The sequence below is a fragment of the Episyrphus balteatus genome, chromosome 2, assembly GCF_945859705.1.
Source record: "Episyrphus balteatus chromosome 2, idEpiBalt1.1, whole genome shotgun sequence".
NCBI lineage: Eukaryota > Metazoa > Arthropoda > Insecta > Diptera > Syrphidae > Episyrphus > Episyrphus balteatus.
In genome coordinates this window covers 115,708,867-115,723,328 of record NC_079135.1, presented here as the reverse complement: position 1 = coordinate 115,723,328, position 14,462 = coordinate 115,708,867, and the positions used below count along the sequence as shown (strand labels likewise).

Genomic DNA, 14,462 nt, shown 5'->3' with positions numbered 1-14,462 from the left:
TAAATTATATAAATACACAGCTTATTAAGAGCTGTTAGTTCCACCAAAATTGTTACAATATGTTTATATTTTTTTTTCTATGCTTTGGTCTATGACATCATATATGTAATTTAAATGTCACAAGCATTGTTTAAGCTTTTTAACTATTACACAATTTACTTTCATATGCGAACAAAGGTTTTAATGAAGAGTAGGATACGCCCAATTATGTCTAAGCCAGTAATTTTTCAAAAATACATGGTCGAACAATATGGGTTATTCAATCTTTCACAACGTATGTATTTGTCTCTAGAGAAAGCGAATGATGGCATAATAATTCCTATTATTCTGAGTTCGGCGGGTGTTACAAATAAAGTTAGGTTAGGTAAGGTTAACGAGGCTATCAGTAGAAAAGCCGATACACTCAGAACATGCTTAATCCGATGTCATACCACAATGAATCTTTAAGACTTTTCTTTCTAATAAAGCGAGCGAGATTACCTATGGGTAATTCCATGAGAGCATATAGGCATATGTTTATTAAGTATTTTAATACATTGACACGTATATTAATTTGTTTAATAGTTTATAATATTAAAAGCATTCTAACTGTCTGTGCTGTCTGAGAATATCTTCAAAAAAGATGTAACGGGTGTGACGTTAGAAAGTCATCTTTTTTTATAAATATGCAACATTTATCTTGCGGCTAGTAGCGAGTCCAAGTGGCAAGAAACTTCACATGCATATAACAGCATTGGTAGAAGAAGAGTGTTGGCATGTAGCAATTTAATTTTAGTCGGGGTAAAACTACGAGTGACCTAAGGAGCACGAAGACTTTTCCAATTACACTATGGAGAGGTTCATTCGATGTGAGGGTACGGTTAAAATTATTCCTAATTTAATAGCTGTACTGACATAATCAATAACTTCGCGTTCCAACTTTAAGGGGCTGAGAACCAAAGAATCAAATGTTCTACGATAGATCCGAAGAGCTGTTGATTTGAGAGGATTTAAGCAGAGGCGGTTCCTTCTCGATCATTGTAGAATGAGATACAGGTCTACATTCATAAGAGTTACGGCATCATTTTTGGTTACCAAAGGCCCGACTTATAATGAGATACACATCATCTGCATATAAATGAATCGTACAGTTCTCAATAACATGTGGCAACTAGTTTATAATTAGTGAGAAAAGGATTGGCCGAAGGATAGATCCTTAAAGTAACCTAGTTGGGACATTGAGGAAAGTGGAAGAGCTTTCATTTCACACATTGTTGTCTTCCGTTAAGGTACAAATGAAATAAGTTGCAAGATTCTCCGGATAACCCAAAATTGTTTCGCAGATTTTTACAAACAACTGGATGACTAACAGGCCTTTGAAAAGTCCCATAACTTTAGCAGTGTTATTTTATCATTATCCACTGCAATTCTTATTCCATCGGTCACAAAGAGTAAGGCTGACTTGCAACTCCGCTTTGGTTGAAAACCAGAAGGTAGGCCTGTGGCATTTGATTTGATAGAAATTATTGCTTCCACAATATCTTCTTCTTGTATTCTAATGAAGTTGAAGGAACAGTTGATTCCTCTTTAGTTAGTGAGTCGCTTTTTTAAAGTCACATTTAGAGATGAAGATGGGGTAGTGAATTTTGTATTGAGAGCATTGCAATCGATGCGTAATAACTATTGAAACAGTTGAGAAAAACCGTCGGCACATTTAAAGAGTCAGCACAATTCAATTATTGTCTTATTGCACTTTGATTGACCCAATACAACATCCGAAAGATGATACCGAATGGACAATCAAAGTGAACAGTAGTAATAGTGTAAGAATCTATCTGATTACTGTAGTGTACAGCCAATGAGTAATTCGAGCTCGAAGCACCATTCATTTCCCATGGCTTTTTTGCATGAGAAGAGTGCCACTGTGGCCTTTTTAACTCTTTCTTGAATGTAAGGTTTCCAGCTTAACTTTTTGTAGACCAAACCTAAATATTTTGTCTCGTCATATATATGTTAATGGTACACGGAGAAAAATGAATCTAGTATTTTATACTCCATATGACTAGTAAGGAAATTAAAGTAAAAAGCCCTAGATTTTAAGTAAAATTTACCTTACGTATTGAACATTTCTTGGTTCCGTAAAGTAATTTTTACAAGAAAATTATGGTGAACAAAATAAAGTAGTATATACCTTACGAGTAGCAATATTTTCTTTACGTAGAGTAAAATAAACCTTCATCCAAAAAAGTGTATGACTCTTTTCACTTTAAGATTCTAGTAAAACATATTTTACAAATTTAACTATTCTGTGAATAAGTTTTACCTTACACTAAGGTAATAATATTACCTAATTCTAGGAATTTTCCCCTATACATAGTAATAACTCTTAATTGCTGTCATTGAAAAGTCTGCCATTTTGTCTTCCATGTGTTTTGGAAATTTTTTTTTTTGTCAAAGCTTTTAGGTGTGCGGGTGCGGAATAATTAATAATAAAATTAATAAAATCTAAAAAAATTATTTTCTCATTTGTGTTTTTCTTTTGGAAGTGTAATGTTTTCATTACTTTTTGTGTTCTATTAGGCGTTGTTATTGGCTCCGTAATTACGGATAGCATATTTTTTTTTCTTGTGTTAGAAAAATATATAGGTATCCATATGGATTAACATCATTCAATCTAATTAATTCATGAAGAATTAGATAAAAATTGGATCAAATAAAGTCAATTCCATTTTTATTGATGATATTTTCCTAAATAAAATTGTTTGTTTGCACCTTACAAAATTATAATAAACTAGGTAATTTATGTAATTATTGAAAAACATAACAGGGTCATACGTTACTTACTTCTAAATAGCTTTGAGGATTAAGTACGTGTTACCTAGTTATGCTTTTCAATAATTACAAAATTCAACTTTTTTATTTTAATTTTTGTAAGATAAATGCACACAATTTTATTTAGAAAAATGTCATCAATAAAAATGAAATTGACTTTATTTGATCCAATCTGGAACTAAATTATATACCTTCCATAGAGAAGTTCAATTTACTTTAAAAATCAGTATTTTCAGCCTTATAGTAAGGTAAAATATGTACCTAACTTTCTAGTAATTTCTATTAGAAAGTCATACAAAAAAAGGCTTTACTGTAAAGTTAATCCTAAGCTATAAATTTACTAGAAAAGTAAGGTGAATTCCATTTTATTGGGGAGTCATCCCTATTTAAACTTTACATTAAAGTTAAATATACCAGAAATAAGGTAGCTCATACCTTATTTTTTCTCCGTGTATATCTTTAATGGAAGGCGGAATATTGTATTTCCTAGATAAGAGGATAAGATCTGTTTTGTGGGGATTGCCATCATCGGTGGATCTAGTTAGCTTTTTTAAGGCATATTGTAAGAGATCTTTTAGGATGTTGGGGTGCTTTCCTGATAAGGCAGCTGCCTTTGTGACAGACTGCTGTTTTAAGCTTTAGTTTCTATTTATGTCACAGGGCCTGAGGCAAGTTCTTTCGTCATAATACCCAGTGTGCTAGTTTTATTTATTTAACATAACTAATTTACTAGTTTACAATAATTATACTTAATCTAGTATATATGATTTTAATTGACTATAGAGAAAAATGTTCATTTAAGCTTACTAGAATTTTCTATTCTCTTGTCAAACAAATTATAATAACTGTTGTTATGTAAGTTAAAAAGTTTAAACATTTTATTTAGAGGTGAAAATTGTTCATAATAATTAGTACGACAATTTGAAATAAGTATACTATCTGGTATGTTTCTCAAGTTTCTTTGTGGAATATTGAAGTTGATACGAGACAGAAGGTGCAAAGAGTCTATATTACCATTGATTAATTTAACAATGAATACAAAACATAAATATAAACGTCTGTTCTCAAGACTGGGTAGATCAATGAGTTTCAGTCTATTGTTATAGGGTGGGAGATCATAAGGTTTAGTCCACCCAAGTCCTCTGAGCGCAAACCTTAGGAATCTTTTTTGCACTTGTTCCATTCTATTTTTATGGCAGTCATAATGAGGCGACCAAACCTGGCAAGCATATTCTAGAATAGGCCGAACGAAAGATATAAAAAGTTGTTTTATAACGAAGGGATCGGAAAATTGTTTCGACTCTCTCTTTATCCATCCAAGAATTGAGTTAGCTTTATTTGTAATGGAGTTAATATGTTGAACAAATTTGAGTTTGCGATCAAATGTGACACCGAGTACAGAAACATCATTTTCACAAGAAATTGACACACCATTAAACAGATAATTAAACGAATTAAAAGAAAGTTTTCTAGTAAAACACATAGTTTTACATTTATCGATGTTAAGACTCAAACAGTTACGAGTACACCAGTGGAAAAACGAATTAGAGTCACATTGGAGTTCTTCACAATCACGAGTATTTGAAATAGATTTAAAGATAGTCACATCGTCGGCATAAATGAGACAATTTGAGTGTTTTAATACGGATGGTAATTAATAAACAGAATAAAAAGAATAGGACCCAAATGGCTGCCCTGTGGAATTCCAGAATTGATCTTAAACTTGTTTGATTCGCAACCATTGAAAAGTACAGTGTAAGATCTGTCAAGTAAATAAGATTTAATCCATCTGACAAAGTAATCGCTAAATCCCAATTTTTTCAAAAGGGTTTTTTTAATTAATTAATCAATTAATCTGAACCAAGAAACAAAAATTAGTCTTAAAAGAAAAGAATAATCAAATTAGTAGATAGGCTCAATCAACCTTCATAATTCAATGCAAAAAAAAATGTACCTAATAACAATAAAAATAAAAAATCCTCCAAGATGAGCAACAAATCAACTTATTTCATTTCATTTTTCCTTTTCCCAATCGACAAGTCAAATCAGAGACTATACAATTGGAATGGAATGGAGTTGTTCAGCGAAAACATATCGAAATCGATCAATTTTCATCAAGTGACAGGTTGTGAGGTCGTCATAAAAAAAAAAAATGATTGCCATCATATCCGTACAATTTTTAAACACACACACGAACGCGTTTTTCGTTTTTTTTTCAACCGGCTAACGGCTACAGTGCTGCTGTCAAAACACTTGTCACATACAAATGCATTTAATTGAACACACTTTTTACGAAAAGGTCACCAAATCTATGAATGTGTTTGAGAGATTTTTCCTATAAGAATACACACAATCTCATAAAATAAATCTCGATCACCGTGTTGAGACTTGAGAGCAAAAAAAAAAAAATAACAAAACAAAACTAATATCAATAACATATAACACTTTTACAGTTTTTTTTATATTTTCTTTATTTTAATAAAAAAAAAAAAGTCACAAAACAAAATAAGAAAAATGCACAAAAACAAAAGAAAAAATTTAAATAAAAACGCAGCCGAGAATCACAATGCCTCAATTTATTATTATTAATTTGTTTAATAGTTTATAATAATAAAAGCATTCTAACTGTTGTGCTGTCTGAGAATATCTTCAAATAAGATGTAACGGGTGTGACGTTAGAAAGTCATCTTTTTATAAATATGCAACAATTATCTTGCGGCTAGTAGCGAGTCCAAGTTGGAAGAAACTTCATATGCATATAACAGCATTGGTAGAAGAAGAGTGTTGGCATGTAGCAATTTAATTTTAGTCGGGGTTAAACTACGAGTGACCTAAAGAGCACGAAGACTTTTCCAATTACACTATGGAGAGGTTCATTCGATGTGAGGGTACGGTTAGAATTATTCCTAATTTCCTAGCTGTACTGACATAACCAATAACTTCGCGTTCCAACTTTAAGGGACAGAGAACCAAAGAATCAAATGTTTTACGATAGATCTGAAGAGCTGTTGATTTGAGAGGATTTAAGCAGAGGCGGTTCCTTCTCGATCATTATAGAATGAGGTACAGGTCTTCATTCATAAGAGTTACGGCATCATTTTTGGTTACCAAAGGCCCGACTTATAATGAGCTGCACATCATCTGCATATAAATGAATCGTACAGTTCTCAATAACATATGGCAACTAGTTTATAATTAGTGAGAAAAGGATTGGCCGAAGGATAGATCCTTAAAGTAACCTAGTTGGGGCTTTGAGGAAAGTGGAAGAGCTTTCATTTCACACATTGTTGTCTTCCGTTAAGGTACAAATGAAATAAGTTGCAAGATTCTCCGGATAACCCAAAATTGTTTCGCAGATTTTTACAAACAACTGGATGACTAACAGGCCTTTGAAAAGTCCCATAACTTTAGCAGTGTTATTTTATCATTATTCACTGCAATTTTTATTCCATTGGTCACAAAGAGTAAGGCTGACTTGCAACTCCGCTTTGGTTGAAAACCAGAAGGTAGGAACTTAGGTTCCATCAAATCTAGGCCTGTGGCATTTGATTTGATAGAAATTATTGCTTCCACAATATCTTCTTCTTGTATTCTAATGAAGTTGAAGGAACAGTTGATTCCTTTTCAGTTAGTGAGTCGCTTTTTTAAAGTCACATTTAGAGATAGAGATGGGGTAGTGAATTTTGTATTGAGAGCATTGCAATCGATGTGTAATAAGTATTGAAACAGTTTAAAGAGTCAGCACAATTCAATTATTGTCTTATTGCACTTTAATTAACCCAATACAACATCCGAAAGATGATACCGAATGGACAATCAAAGTGTACAGTAGTCTGATTACTGTAGTGTACAGCCAATGAGTAATTCGAGCTCGAAGCACCATTCATTTCCGATGGCTTTTTTGCATAAGAAGAGTGCCACTGTGGCCTTTTTAACTCTTTCTTGAATGTTAGGTTTCCAGCTTAACTTTTTGTAGACCAAACCTAAATATTTTGTCTCGTCATATATATGTTAATGGTATATCTTTAATGGAAGGCGGTTCTATATGAGGAATATTGTATTTCCTAGATAAGAGGATAAGATCTGTTTTGTGGGGATTGCCATCATCGGTGGATCTAGTAAGCTTTTTTAAGGCATGTTGTAAGAGATCTTTTAGGATGTTGGGGTGCTTTCCTGATAAGGCAGCTGTCTTTGCGACAGACTGCTGTTTTAAGCTTTAGTTTCTATTTATGCCACAGGGCCTGAGGCAAGTTCTTTCGTCATAATACCCAGAGTGCTAGTTTTATTTATTTAACATAACTAATTTACTAGTTTACAATAATTATACTTAGGGCCAGTTTGTTGAAAGTGGGTTAAATCGTCGATTTGATTATTATGGATCCTCCTTAATTGAGGATTTAGAATCCATGATAATTCAACAGCGTTTGTTCACATTTTTTTCACCTTGATCAACAAATCATGGGTTTTCTACAAATCGTTCCATTTTCCAGCCTTTCTGTCAGTTTAGTTTTCAAAACTTGATCAAGGATAAAGTTATTTTTTGTATTATGTTGACGATTATGACATTTTGTTTGTGAATATTTATTTGAAAATAGCGTTTACAGAAAGGAAGGTAAGTAAATTGTTATTTAAACCATTAATAGTATTTTTTATATTTTTTATTTATGATCATGTGTCTACATGTAACTTTTCTGTTTTCAGAAATATTTTAAAACGGCCAAAACCAGAAAGAACATATGGCATTTCTCCAAGGATGAAGAAAAGAAACAATGTCGATTGGTTTTCTATTCCCCAACTTTTTATTTAACAATTGATTGGTCAATAAATTATCTTTAAAGTCAAGGAATTGTTTTTTTTTTTAATGGGGAACTTTGTGCTAGTGTCAGTTTTCGTTCCTTGTTGTTTGAAAACAACAACAACGCAAAATTTTGTATGGTATAAGCAATTACCAAACCTGGCAAGCATATTCTAGAATAGGCCGAACGAAAGATATAAAAAGTTGTTTTATAACGAAGGGATCGGAAAATTGTTTCGACTCTCTCTTTTTATCCATCCAAGAATTGAGTTAGCTTTATTAGTAATGAAGTTAATATGTTGAACAAATTCGAGTTTGCGATCAAATGTGACACCGAGCACAGAAACATCATTTTCACAAGAAATTGACACACCATTAAACAGATAATTAAACGAATTAAAAGAAAGTTTTCTAGTAAAACACATAGTTTTACATTTATCGATGTTAAGACTCAAACAGTTAGGTTAGGTTAGGTTAAATGGGCTGACAGTTGATCTTGTTACCGTCACACTTAGATCAATGTAGATTCCTTGTGATACCCTGAAGTATTGTAACATCATGAAAAAGTGATAACCTATGAATGCTATGGTTGTTCGAGCCATTTGGAGGACTTTACAAAGTTCAGTAGGCTATTGCCTGAAAGTTCCGAAAGTTCTTCTAATTCATTAAAGAAGTAGTTTCCTAAGAATTTTTTCCTAGTGCGACAGAGTGCTGGGCAGTGACAGAGGAAGTGAACAGTGTTTTCCTGTTCGTCCTCATTGCCGCAGCCTCTGCATAGATCATCCGTACTAAGCCCCATTTTCTTTTTGTGGTATCCTAGTAGGTTATGTCCCGTTAAGACGCCTATTAGGGATCTTAAGGAAGGTTTACTAAGTAGTAAGATCTTATTTGATTTTTTCTCGTTGAAGTTCGGCCATAGTTTCCTGGTGTGACCGCAGGTTTCTAGGAGGTTCCATCTTTCATTTGTTTTTTGTGAATTATTGTTGACAATATTTCGTTTTATTTCACATTGTGGGATTCTGATGTTATGGTCTATGAGAGAGGGATCAAGAACTGAGCCCTCCCTTGCAAGCTCATCCGCTTTTTCGTTGCCGAACACATCACTGTGGCCGGGAACCCAGCAGAGTCTTACATTATGCTGCATACCAAGAACCCTAAGCTCTTCGCGACAGACTCAAACAGTTACGAGTACACCAGTGGAAAAACGAATTAGAGTCACATTGGAGTTCTTCACAATCACAAGTATTTGAAATAGATTTAAAGATAGTCACATCGTCGGCATAAATGAGACACTTTGAGTGTTTTAATACGGATGGTAAGTCATTAATAAACAGAATAAAAAGAATAGGACCCAAATGGCTGCCCTGTGGAATTCCAGAATTGATCTTAAACTTGTTTGATTCGCAACCATTGAAAAGTACAGTGTAAGATCTGTCAAGTAAATAAGATTTAATCCATCTGACAAAGTAATCGCTAAATCCCAATTTTTTCAAAAGGGTTTTTTGTGAATTTCATTCGTCCCTGTCTAGATCCAATTAATCTAAACCAAGAAACAAAAATTACAAACTTAAAAGAAAGGAATAATCAAATTAGTAGACAGGCTCAATCAACCTTCATAATTCAATGCAAAAAAATGTAATAACAATAAAAATAAAAATCCTCCAAGATGAGCAACAAATCAACTTATTTCATTTCATTTTTCCTTTTCCCAATCGACAAGTCAAATCAGAGACTATACAATTGGAATGGAATGGAGTTGTTCAGCGAAAACATATCGAAATCGATCAATTTTCATCAAGTGACAGGTTGTGAGGTCGTCATAAAAAAAAAAAATGATTGCCATCATATCCGTACAATTTTTAAACACACACACGAACGCGTTTTTCGTTTTTTTTTTCAACCGGCTAACGGCTACAGTGCTGCTGTCAAAACACTTGTCACATACAAATGCATTTAATTGAACACACTTTTTACGAAAAGGTCACCAAATCTATGAATGTGTTTGAGAGATTTTTCCTATAAGAATACACACAATCTCATAAAATAAATCTCGATCACCGTGTTGAGACTTGAGAGCAAAAAAAAAAAAAATAACAAAACAAAACTAATATCAATAACATATAACACTTTTACAGTTTTTTTTATATTTTCTTTATTTTAATAAAAAAAAAAAAGTCACAAAACAAAATAAGAAAAATGCACAAAAACAAAAGAAAAAATTTAAATAAAAACGCAGCCGAGAATCACAATGCCTCAATTTATTATTATTATTTTTATTTGTTTAAAAATGCTCTCTTCTCTTCTCATCATCTTCACACTAGAGAATATTGTGGTTTTTCTGATCAATTTTTTTAAAATTAGATTAGGTAAGAATATTACTTATTTTATATATTTTTTTGCTTTTTTTGTTTTGCATCAACAGCAACACCGCAGAGACGAAAAATTCGAAGGAGGACAAGAGCAGAACATCGGACATGGGAGCACCGCCGAGCAAAAGCAGCAGCTACAAAAAGAAAAAAGCGAGATCGAGCGACAGAACGCAAACACCAGATACCAGAGACGACGACGACGACACTAGACTAGCTACTTTTTATATTATTTGTGTTATGAGAGTGCGAAAGCGAATGAATAACAACGGAATTTATTTTGCAACACGTCACATTTTCATCAAATATTTTTTTAGAAGAAAAGATGTACAAAAAAAGATGAAATTTTTTTATGAACACTTTTTGAATCAGGTAGAAGAGAATACACTTTAAGTAAATTATTTACAAACTGCGTGATGGGGAATAATAATAATATTGAGGTCGATTCTAGAAGAATTTAATTTTTTTTTTTTCTTTCTTTTGATACAATTTGGATTTCTTCTTTTTTTTCTGTGTGATTTTTTTTTTTTGTATTTTACCCAGATTTTTTAGAATAAATTGCGCGACCAAAGTGCAAGCATTTTATATATTTATTCCACTTATATTCTAGCGTAATTTTATTATTTTCTTTTGGCAAACAATTAATATTTAAGTAGTTTTTTTTTTTAGTGAAAATTATTTTATTATAGCTACCAAACGAGAGACAAAAAAAGAGGATTAAAAAAATAAACCAACCGAAAACAAAAACTTCATTCTCAATACTGTACATTGGGGGCAATTTTTTTGAAGTAAAAAAAAAAATTATTTCCATGTTCGAAAAATGGCGGGTACATAATGACAATTGGAACACTGGAAATACAAATTCAGCTGGGGGGAAAATGTCAGTTTGAATTCGCCGTGTATAAGGGGCTGAGTGCATTGGTCTTTTAACAAATCTGTCTTTAGCTGCGTTCCTTTGGAAATATTAGCTGCGTTCCTTTGGAAATTTTTATCTACTGCTTAGTACTTAAAGCTGCTTTGAACTACTTTTTCAGTATAGCAAAAGTAGTTCAAAGTAGTTTTAAGTACTAAGCAGTAGATAAATATTTCCAAAGGAACGCAGCTTTTGTCTTTTTCCTTTCTATCATAACTGTTTAAGCCTGGTACGCTGCTCGCGCTAAATTTTAGCCGAGATAAAATTCCCATACAAGTTATCGATAATTTGTATGGGATCCATTTTAGCTCAGATAAAATTCATCGATAATTTGTATGGGAGCTAAAATTTAGCGCGAGCTGCGTACCAGGCTTTATTAAAGAAGTACAAGAAAAAACCAACCAATCAAATCAAATCAATTCTGAGGAAAACATGCAAATTCTATACAGTTTTCCTCAAAATTGAAGAGTCAAAAGTTTTTTTTTCTAGTTTTTTTTTTTTTTTTTTTCTTCGACACTGACGTTTGGCTTAAAAGCCCAATGGTATAAATTTGGGAATTTCGAACAGTAAAGTAAAACGTAAGTTAACCCTGGGCCTCCACTAGAATTAAATGACGGTGTTCACATTGGCCTCACTCTGCCGTCTCATTTTGACGTTTTCGTGTTGCTTTCTCACTTGCACTTCATGGTGACAGAAAGAAATGCCAAAAAGAGGCAGGACATTTTAAACACATTTGGGCATCCCACAAAATCTCAGAGGGCTCAATGTCATTTTGAAAGAGAGCAAAATAATTTTGTAAGACAAGTTTCGCACACATGAGTCCAACTTTTTTCAAGTCCAGCTGCAACTTTTCTTCAAATATTCAATAATTGTGAAAAAAAATTAGGGATATTCACGATTCGATGCAAATGGTATTGTATCGTTGTAAAAGTGCAAAAGAGTAACATTTTCTTAAAATAAAACAAGCAAATACACAGACTACTACTAAAATTCCCATACAAGTTATCGATAACTTGTATGGGATCCATTTTATCTCGGCCAAAAATTTTCGATAATTTGTATGGGAGCTAAAATTTAGCGCGAGCAGCGTACCAGGCTTTACTGATTGAAATATAAAAATTAAAGGCCAGCCTGACAGATTGGTGCCCATTTTTTGACAAACAAATTTTGACATTTTTCGGAATATATTACCTTATTATGTGTACTGTGGGTGGGACGCACCTATTGAAAATCATTGGACTCAGATAGATGTCAAAAAGAGTTGGCGTTTTGACGTATCATGACAACCCAACTGCATTTTTCACAAATTTCTCTTAAGACGTCGATGTTAAGGCTTAACTACATACACCACTTTTTGAAAAAGTACAAAAGTGAAAATATTTTTTTTCTGGCTAGCGCAATTTTTTTGTGAAAAAGAGTATACAAATTGTTTTTTAGACCAAAAAATAAGCTTTCTGCATCATTAGTTTTAATTTTCCACCCCGAAAAACTACACAAAAATGCATTTGAAAATTTTCACTTTTGTACTTTTTCACTTTTTGAGCCAATGTAGTTATACCTTTACACACTTATAGCCTTAAAGGCTTGGCCACATTGGAGGGTATGCGGTAGCGGTACGGGTAGCGGTGAGGGTACTTGTATGAAAAAAATTCCAAACTGACACATCAACGTTCAGGTGTGGAATTTTTTTAGTACAAATATCGTTACCGCTATACCGCATACCCTCCGGTGTGGCCAAGCCTTAAGGCTTGGCCACACCGGAGGGTATGCGGTAGCGGTATGGGTAGAGGTAACGGTACTTGTATGAAAAAAATTCCAAACTGACATATCAACGTTCAGATGTGGAATTTTTTTCATACAAATATCGTTACCGCTACCCGTACCTCTACCGCATACCCTCCGGTGTGGCCAAGCCTTTAAGGCTTGGCCACACCGGAGGGTATGCGGTAGCGGTACGGGTAGAGGTAACGGTACTTGTATGAAAAAAATTCCAAACTGACATATCAACGTTCAGATGTGGAATTTTTTTCATACAAATATCGTTACCGCTACCCGTACGTCTACCGCATACCCTCCGGTGTGGCCAAGCCTTTATTCTGGCAAACCTCACAAGTTAAGGCTTGGCCACACCGGAGGGTACGCGGTAGCGGTACGGGTAGCGGCAACGATATTTGTATTAAAAAAATTCCACACCCGAACGTTGATGTGTCAGTTTGGAATTTTTTCCATACAAATACCCGTACCGTTACCTGTACCTCTACCGCGTACCCTCCGGTGTGGCCAAGCCTTTATGAGGACCTCACAAGATAAACTGAATTTGCATTTTGATGTTGGAAATGGTGGTGGAATTTATGTGGCGTGCCGAAGAATTTGTGCGGTAGATTGTTTTTTTAGAAAATAGTTTTCACAAATAACACTGAGAAGATTATTTATTTTTTTAAGTTAAATTGTTCTATTTATCTATCAAATGGAGCACAGAAATGTTTTTTTTTCTTAACTAATATGTTGCTGTGGCTATCAAGGTTTCACTAGAAAATATAAAATGCAGGAAAAGTCAAATCAATAGGGGTATTCACGATCTGGTGCAACAGGTCTAATAAAAGTGTAAAATTTTATTTTTTTACAATAGATTGTGAACGCACCTCTTCTTATCTATAGTAAATATTGAATGGAATCCATGATATGAATTATATCAGCTTCACTCTTTTTTTTACGGAGTTGTCTTTCCACCGATGCTTCTTCTTTTTTTTAATTTTTTTTATAATTTCATTCTTTGTTGTGTTCGGGTTAATTTATTTTCACAAATTACATCAAAAGAAACAAAATAAAAAAGAATAAGAATAAAAAAGATAAACTGTTCATCATGGGCGACATGCGATGGCGAGCTGCCATCTGTCAAAAAAATTTTACACCATTGTATTTTTATTTTGCAATAGGGTTAGGGTATAGCAAAAGTGCAAGACCATTGTAAAATTTCAATCCATATATTTTGTTGTTTTAGTGTTGCAAGATTTTACACTTTTGCACTTTTGCAATGATACAAGACCAGTTGCATCGGATCGTGAATACCCCTAATGGCGCGCCGCCATTACAAAAGAGACAAAACTTTGTGCATTGCATACATCGCGCTCTTTTCCTCCAAGAGTTTATTTTTTTCAGGAGAAACAAAACTACAATATTTTGAGGGGAGAGATTTTGGTAAATAAGGAAACACATAAGGGGTATTCACGATCAGGTGTAACAAAAAGGTGTAAAAATGCAAATTTTTGTTTTCTACTACTACAACTACTAAAGACAAATTTTTGCACGATTGTATTTTATTTTTGCAATAGGGTTGGAATATAGCAAAAGTGTAAAAGTGTAAAAAAATTTTAGTCTGTATATTTGGTTGTTTTATTTTAAAGCCTGGTACGCTGCTCGCGCTAAATTTTAGCTGAGATAAAATTCCCATACAAGTTATCGATAACTTGTATGGGATCCATTTTATCTCGGCTAAAAATTTTCGATAATTTGTATGGGAGCTAAAATTTAGCGCGAGCAGCGTACCAGGCTTAAGAAAATGTTATACTATGTTTCC

The 14,462-nt window shown here is 33.4% G+C and overlaps 1 protein-coding gene across 6 annotated transcripts in view; it reads right to left on the bottom strand.

The window, feature by feature from the left end:
- The window catches only part of LOC129909800 (stromal interaction molecule homolog), a 71,120-nt gene extending 60,397 nt beyond the window's left edge, over window positions 1–10,723 (bottom strand). For 2 of the 6 annotated variants that reach the window (XM_055986887.1, XM_055986890.1), the window contains exon 1: window positions 10,512–10,674. The gene's annotated coding sequence lies outside the window, so the exon portion shown is untranslated. Of the gene's footprint in view, window positions 1–9,985; window positions 10,081–10,511; window positions 10,675–10,707 lie in introns of those variants that run through there. The other 4 variants (XM_055986889.1, XM_055986891.1, XM_055986892.1 and 1 more) reach the window with 4 other exon arrangements.
- Between the last annotated feature and the right edge of the window lie 3,739 nt (window positions 10,724–14,462).